The sequence below is a fragment of the Vipera berus genome (genome assembly GCF_964194415.1).
Source record: "Vipera berus genome assembly, chromosome: Z".
Lineage (NCBI taxonomy): Eukaryota > Metazoa > Chordata > Lepidosauria > Squamata > Viperidae > Vipera > Vipera berus.
Window position 1 is genome coordinate 125,212,007 of NC_138205.1, and position 8,433 is coordinate 125,220,439.

The window sequence follows — 8,433 nt, forward strand, 5'->3', positions numbered from 1 at the left end:
CCTGCTACGGCAGGAAACCCTATACCATTTTGGACAAATGGCTGTCCAGTCTCTTCTTAAAAAACCTCTGGAGGCAGGTTGTTCCACTGGTTAATTGTTCTAACTGTCAGGAAGTTTCTCCTTAGTTCTAGGTTGCTTCTCTCCTTGACTAGTTTCCATCCGTTGCTTCTTGTCCTGCTTTCAGGTGCTTTGGAGAATAGCTTGACTCCCTCTTCTTTGTGGCAGCCCCTGAGATATTGGAACACTGCTATCATGTCACCCCTCACCCTTCTCTTCATTAAACTACACATACCCAATTCCAGCAACCGTTCCTTATATGTTTTAGCCTCCAGTCCCCCAATCATCTTTGTTGCTCTTCTCTGTACCCTTTCTAGAGTCTCAACATCTTTTTTACATCATGGTGACCAAAACTGGATGCAGTATTCCAGGTGTGGCCTTACCAAGGCCTTGTAAAGTGGTATTAAAACTTTCTGTTTGTTTGTTTGTTTGGAGTCTGGCTTGTTCCTGGGGATATTAAACTATTATATTAAAAATTATTAAAAAATAAACTACTACTACTACTACTACTATTATTATTATTATTATTATTATTATTATTATTATTATTATTATTTTATTATTATTATTATTATTATTATTATTATTATTATTATTATTATTATTATTATTATTATTATTATTATTATTATTATTATTATTATATGGGGTTCTCCTTGCGATTTGATCCTGGCAAGAATTTGCAGCTCTTCCAGATTTCCCTTTGAAGTCTCTTAGGTCCTCTTCCTCTTCCATCGTCTTTGTGTTCCCTTAATGCACGGGTCTCCAAATGTGGCCCTTTTATGACTTGTGGACTTCAACTCCCAGAATTCCTGGCTGAGGAATTCTGGGAGTTGAAGTCCACAAGTCATAAAAGGGCCAAGTCTGAAGACCCCTGCCTTAATACTTCCCCCAGGCTTCCCGACCTAGCCAGTTTTTGCTTAGGTCCGTCCTCCTCTTTCATTGCCTCCCTAAAATCAGTCTATGCTCACTAATTGTCATCTCAAGGGAGTCATCATTGCGGTTGGTCCAGAACGGACTGGGTCTTGCGGTAAGCAACAATGTGTACCTTAGTAGATATAGTAACTTAGCAGGAATAGAGAAGTGCTCTATCACTGACTTTTTTTTTCCAGCTTCCACTGCAATCTGACATCTAAAGAGATGCTACCTGTTGCTTTGCTTTTTTTTTCTTTTCAGATCAGTTGGATGCTGGTATTCCTTGCAATACAGATAGTCCTTGACTTACGACTGTAATGGGGTCTGGAATTTCTGTTGTAAGTCAAGATGGTCATAGATTAAGTCAGGCATGTGACCAACCTATCTTACAATCTTTTTTGCAAGGTTGATAAGTGAATGCCACATAATAAAACAAACAATGTGATTAAGAAAGTCAATGTATTCGGAAGGCTGCGACTCACTATACAGATAATCTTCGACACATTGAATCCAAAATTTCAATTGCTAAGCAACGTAGTTGTTAAGTGAGTTTTGCCCCATTTTACGACCTTTCTTGATACAGTTGTTAAGTGAATTATTACAGTTAAGTTAGTAACATGATTGTAAAGTGAATCGAATGTCCCCACATCTCAAAAAGTGAGCACACTGCAACTGTTATAAATATAAGCCAGTTGCCACGCATCCTGAATTTTGATCACATGGCCAGGGGTATGCTGCAATGGTCATAAGTGTGAAAACAGTCATAAGTTAGTTTTTCAGTGCCACTGTAACTTGGAATGGTTACTAAATGAATGGTTGTAAATCAGCTACCAGTAATGATGTTGGTTGCTGATGCAGTCATGTGACTGTGGGGTAAGGATGGGCAATCATTGGAATTCTGGAATTGGATCATAAGTTCCTTTTGTGTGGCTGTTTGCTAAGCAACCAATCATTAAGTAAGGACTACCTATCTTACCCCTATCATGATAAACTGGGATTTCTATAGATTATGCATGCAAACAAACCCAACAAAGGATCTGGATACAATGTAAAATTTTATTCCTAATTTATCTTATTTGCAAAATAATATATGAATGAAAGAAATCATATCATGATACATAGATAAAAAGTTATATATCATAGTTGTTAGTCTTATTCAGGGATTCAAAAAGGTACTCTTTTCTGACTTGCAAATGAGAATTTAATGTGGAAAAAGTAAATCTGGAATATAAAATATTTGTTGTGTTTAATGACAGCAGAAAGATCATTTCAAGGTTTATCAGTTGATTTTGGAGTGTATATCCTGAAAAAAGGATACACTGAATTCAAGAATTCTCTTTGTTAATTTCTAGAGGTGATATCACAAATTGACAATTCAGACAGATATTTAAAATTCCTCTTGCTTTGCATTTGTTGAGAAATAAGATCTACTAAAGTTAATTAGACTCATTTTTAGCTAAGAATACATATGATTGCCTTTCCTGCCTACAGATCTATATTTAGATCATTTGAGCTACAATTAATAATTTTGGAAAGGCTGATATTTGGCATAGATGTTTTTGTGGCTATATAGCCCAGTGGGAAGAGTATACTGCTTCCTAAAGATAATTCTTTGAAAGGAAAGACTAACTGTCATTTCACTCAATCTTTTTTAAAAATGCATTTCATCTATTCTTGAAAGGAATGAAGGGGTATTTAGGGAATATTTGGAATAAACCTCCAAACCCTCTTCTTTTTAAATGAAGAAATAAACTATCGAACTGGATCAAATACAGGTAGTTCTTGACTTACAATCACAACCCAACACAATTTCCCTTGCTAAGCAAGGCAGTTAAGGCACTTGCATCCAATGTTATGACCTTTTTGCCACAGTCATTAAGTGAATCACTGCAGTTGTTAAGTGATTCATATGGCTATTAAGTGAATCTGGCTTCTCAGAGGACTTTGGTTGTCTGAAGCTCGCTGGGAAGGTCACAGATGACATTCACATAAGCCTTGGGACACTGCAACCATCCTAAATACAGACGAGCACCTAAATTTTGATCACGTGACTGGGAGGGGATGCTGTGACAGCTGTAAGTGCAAGGACTGGTTGTGAGTCACTTTTTTCCCCACTGTGGTATCGTAACTTTGAACCGTTGCTAAATGAGTGGCTGTAAGTTAAGGACTATCTGCCTCTGTACAGTTAATAACCTTTGATAGGACAGAGTGAAAATAAAATAAATATCCATGGGGCGATTTTTTCTTCTTCACAGTGAATCTTCAAAACACATGTTTATGCTAGTCTAGAGTGTTATTCACTATTTAACTCGTTTTTTGCATCTGTCTTTACACAAAGGGGAAAAAAAGTCCAACCTACCAAAACCAGTGCCATAAAAAACAGAATAGAAATGCAAGTTAAGATAGGCAAGAAAATGGTAAGTGAGCATCTGTCCAGCCGAGACGAGTTCAAATCACCAGGACCAGTTGGATTACACCCCAAGGTTCTCAAGGAACTGGCAGACGTGATCTCAGAACCACTGAACTATATTTTTCAAAGATCCTGGAGCACTGGGGAACTATCAGAGGACTGGAAGAGAGCTGATGTAGTTCCCATATTCAAAAAAGGGGAAAAAAATAGATCCAGGAAACTACAGACCTATCAGCCTGACCTCAATACCTGGGAAGATTCTGGAAAAGATAATCAAACAACAAATCAGCGAACACCTTGATGCGAACAAAGTTATCACTAAAAGCCAACATGGGTTTGTCAAAAACAAATCATGCCAGACAAACCTTATTGCATTCTTTGACCAAGTGACAAAACTAGTGGACCAGAGGAATGCTGTAGATATAATTTACTTGGACTTCAGTAAGACATTTGATAAAGTAGATCACAACCTACTACTTGATAAGATAGAAAAATGTGGGTTAGATAGCATCACCACCAGATGGATTCGTAGCTGGCTGACAGGCCGTACTCAGCGTGTGGTCCTCAATGGAACTGCATCTACATGGAAGGAAGTGTGTAGTGGGGTGCCCCAGGGCTCTGTTCTGGGCCCAGTGCTCTTCAACATCTTCATCAACGATTTGGATGAGGGGATAGATGGGGAACTCATCAAATTTGCAGATGTCACCAAGCTGGCAGGAATAGCCAATACTCCAGAAGATAGGCTTAAAATACAGGAGGATCTGGACAGACTCGAACACTGGGCACTATCTAACAAAATGAAATTCAATTGTGCAAAAAGTAAGGTTCTACATTTAGGCAGGAAAAATCAAATGCATAGGTATAGCATAGGTGGTACCTTGCTCGATAGTAGTAACTGTGAGAGAGATCTCGGAGTCCTAGTGGACAATCACTTCAATATGAGCCAGCAGTGTGCTGCAGCTGCCAAAAAAGCCAACACAGTGCTAGGCTGCATTAACAGAGGGATAGAATCAAGATCACGTGAAGTACTAATACCACTTTACAATGCCTTGGTAAGGCCACACCTGGAATACTGCATCCAGTTTTGGTCACCATGATGTAAAAAAGATGTCGAGACTCTAGAAAGAGTACAGAGAAGAGCAACAAAGATGATTGGGGGACTGGAGGCTAAAACATATAGGGAACGGTTGCTGGAATTGGGTATGTGTAGTTTAATGAGGAGAAGGGTGAGGGGTGACATGATAGCAGTGTTCCAATATCTCAGGGGCTGCCACAAAGAAGAGGGAGCCAAGCTATTCTCCAAAGCACCTGAAAGCAGGACAAGAAGCAACGGATGGAAACTAGTCAAGGAGAGAAGCAACCTAGAACTAAGGAGAAACTTCCTGACTGTTAGAACAATTAACCAGTGGAACAACCTGCCTCCAGAAGTGGTGAATGCTCCAACACTGGAAGTTTTTAAGAAGAGACTGGAAAGCCATTTGTCTGAAATGGTATAGGGTTTCCTGCCTTAGCAGGGGGTTGGACTAGATGACCTCCAAGGTCCCTTCCAACTTATTATTATTATTATAAAATACATTTTTAAGAAAATATAGCTAGTAGATTGACATTAAAATACACAGAGCGCATCCAAGCTTTGGGTTTCAGGCTGGAGCAATAGAATTCATTCATTTTCAATCTGGGAGGGAAATTCTAATGGTAGATACCTCTGCACATCTCCCACAATGTGACCAGTCATTTCCTTATTGCATTTCCCTCCCATTTTCGCTCCATAGAATTGATAGGAGAAGATTCCCTTTTCTTCTAATGAAGAATATTGGGCAGGCTGACCTTAAAAAGAAAATTGCTTGGAACTTCCGGTGGCTCCGCGGCGACGGAGACAGCCTTCCCGGGCTGCCCGCGGCTCAGCTGAGTGTTTTTTCGCCCAAAACAGCGCCGATCAGCTGTTCGGGCGAATTTGAAGCCCCCTCCTCGGGAGAAGAGGAGGGGGTGAGGCCCCAGGTAGGGGTTGAGTTCTCCGGGGCCGCCTGAGCTTGGAGCTTGGGCGGCTGAAGGATTGAACTCCCCCGAAGCCTGGGTTGCTCCCAGCTGGCCAGCGTCTCTGCTCCGGATTTCTTGGAGCAGAGCCAGGCGTCTGCGACCACCCCTGCCTGAAGAAAGGACTATGGATTAAAAGGAGCAGGCAGAGCGGTACAAGAGGAAAAGGTGAAGAGGATTATTTTATTTTACTCTCAAGCTTGATGGACTTTTTAAACTTTAAGTGAAAGTGCGTCACAACTGAAAGTTAAAGATGGCGACTAAACCTCCCCCTAAAACTCTTCGGAGTGGTGGATCTTCTCCGGTGCAACAATCATCGTTACAGGCGTTGCATCCTCCTGATGTATTGACACCGAAGGATTTACGAGATGCTCTGGATAAACATGCCCAGGTACTTTTGGAATCAATTAACCAATCAATGGGTGATAAATTTGCACAGATGGAGGAGAAATTGGAGAAACTGGAGGAGAGAATAGAAGAGAGGATGGAACAGAAGTGCAGCGTGATGAAGGTAGACATTTTGTCCAAAGTGCATAAAGTGGCGGAATGTGTGGAAGATTTGGATGAAAAAGTGTTTATTTCCTTGATTCCGAAGGAAGACCAAGATGCTACTCAAGTTAAAAATTACAGACCGATATCGCTTTTAAATACAGATTACAAGATATTTGCTAAGGTTTTGGCTAATAGACTGATGAGGGTTCTGCAACAGGTGATTCATGGGGACCAAACAGGATTTATTAGTGGTAGGCAAATGAAAAATAATGTGAGGCATATAGTTGATGTGTTAGAGTTTTTGGAAAGGAACAACCAGATCTCTGCGACGCTAATTTTTTTAGATGCTGAAAAAGCTTTTGATCAATTGAATTGGCAATTTTTGTTGAAAGTTTTAGATAAAATGGATTTTGGGGAAATTTTTGTGCAACCGATTAGGGCATTATATCAAAAACAAACTGCCCGAATTATAGTTAATAATAGTTTGACAGAAGCATGTAATATTGAGAAGGGCACAAGGCAAGGGTGTCCGTTATCACCCTTGTTATTTGTGTTAACATTAGAGATATTATTGACTAAAATACGGAATTCGGAAAAAATTAAGGGGATACAAATTAGAGATCAGGATTATAGATTGAGAGCATTCGCAGATGATCTGGTTGTTACAGTGACTCAGCCAGAGAACTCTGTTGTGGACCTGATGGAGATAATAACACAATATGGGAAGGTTTCTGGATTTAAAGTTAATACACAGAAAACCAAAATTTTGGCCAGAAATATGACAGTATCGCAAAAGGCTCTTTTAGAAGGATTAACTGGATTTGAGATTGCTAAAAGGGTCAAATACTTGGGGGTGTTTTTGTCACCCTCTAATACAAAGTTATATAAAAATAACTATGAAAAACTATGGTGTAAAATTCAAAAAGAAATGGAGAGTTGGGGAAAATTGCAATTGTCTTTGTTGGGACGGATTGCAGCAGTGAAAATGAATGTCCTGCCTAAATTTTTATTTTTATTTCAAATGATACCGATTCTTAAGAAAGATTCTAATTTGGAGGAATGGCAGCGAGGTATCAATAAATTTGTGTGGGCAGGGAAAAAGCCACGAGTTAAACTTAAGATTATGCAGGATACTCGTGAGAGAGGTGGGCTTAAAATGCCCAATTTTAAATTATATTATGAAGCTGCTGCATTAGTGGGAATAAGTGATTGGATTAATTTGACACAAGAGAGATTATTAAATCTTGAGGGCCATGACTTGTTGTTTGGCTGGCATGCATATTTGTTGTATGATAAGAAGGTAGACAATGTGTTTAGAGTGCATATTTTAAGACAGGCATTGTTGAGAGTCTGGAAGAAGTATAGACATAAGTTAGATTGCAAGATACCACTATGGGCAATTCCAAAACACGCAATAGAAAATATACATGCTGGCTTCAAACATGATGTGACTACGTACAAGGAGATCCTAAGCTTGGAAAGAAATGTCTGGTGTTTGAAATCATATAGCCTCTTGCGAGAAGAGAAGGTTGTTCAAAACTGGTTTCAATATACTCAGTTACGGGCCAGGTAGAAAGAAGACCAGAAAAATGGTTTTACAATGACTGATGAAAATTTGATAAAGCAAATTAGAAATCAGGGACCCGCACATATTAAACGGATATATCTTGCGCTGATAGAGATTGATTCGGAAACAGAACTTGTTAAGGATTGTATGATAAAATGGGCCCAAAACATCCAGGAAGTTATCACAATGGACACGTGGGAAAAGATTTGGGTGAGGAACGTAAAATTCACACAAGCTCAAAATCTAAGAGAGAACTTTTACAAAATGTTTTATAGATGGCATCTAGATCCTAAAAAGCTTGCAAGTATGTATCCGAATTGTCAGCCTAAATGTTGGAGGTGCGGTGATGAGGACGCAACATATTTTCACATATGGTGGACTTGTAAAAAGGTTAAGGCTTTTTGGATAAAAGTCTGGTGGAACATGCAGAAGATTTTTAAACAGAGGATAAAGTTTTGTCCGCAACTTTTTTTGTTGGGAATAATTACAGATGCTACAGTTGTGGACATTAAGTTGATGTTGAATTTTATTACGGCAGCAAGACTTTTGATAGGTCAGTATTGGAAGAAAGAGGAACTGCCGACCATAGAAGAGTGGACTTTAAAGGTTTCCGACCTGGCAGAAATGGCGAAGATTTCGGCCTATTTGAAAGATCACTCGCAAGAACGCTATATTATGGAATGGAGAAAATGGATTGAGTTTATCCAGAACAAGTATAGGGTTAAGAAGTTTTATGTAGCATTTGAATGAGTCTTCTTTCTTTTTTTTCTTTTTTTCTTTTAGTTTTTTTTTATATATATATTTAATATTACTAAGGTTTGTTTTATCCTATATAAGCTAGAGAGTGATGGATTTTAGAGTTTATAGTTGTTAGTATATGGTTGTTTATGATTGTTTTTTTTAATATACCTTGTATTTAGCTCTGGGAAGTCGGGGGGGGGAGGGGGGGAGGGGGGAG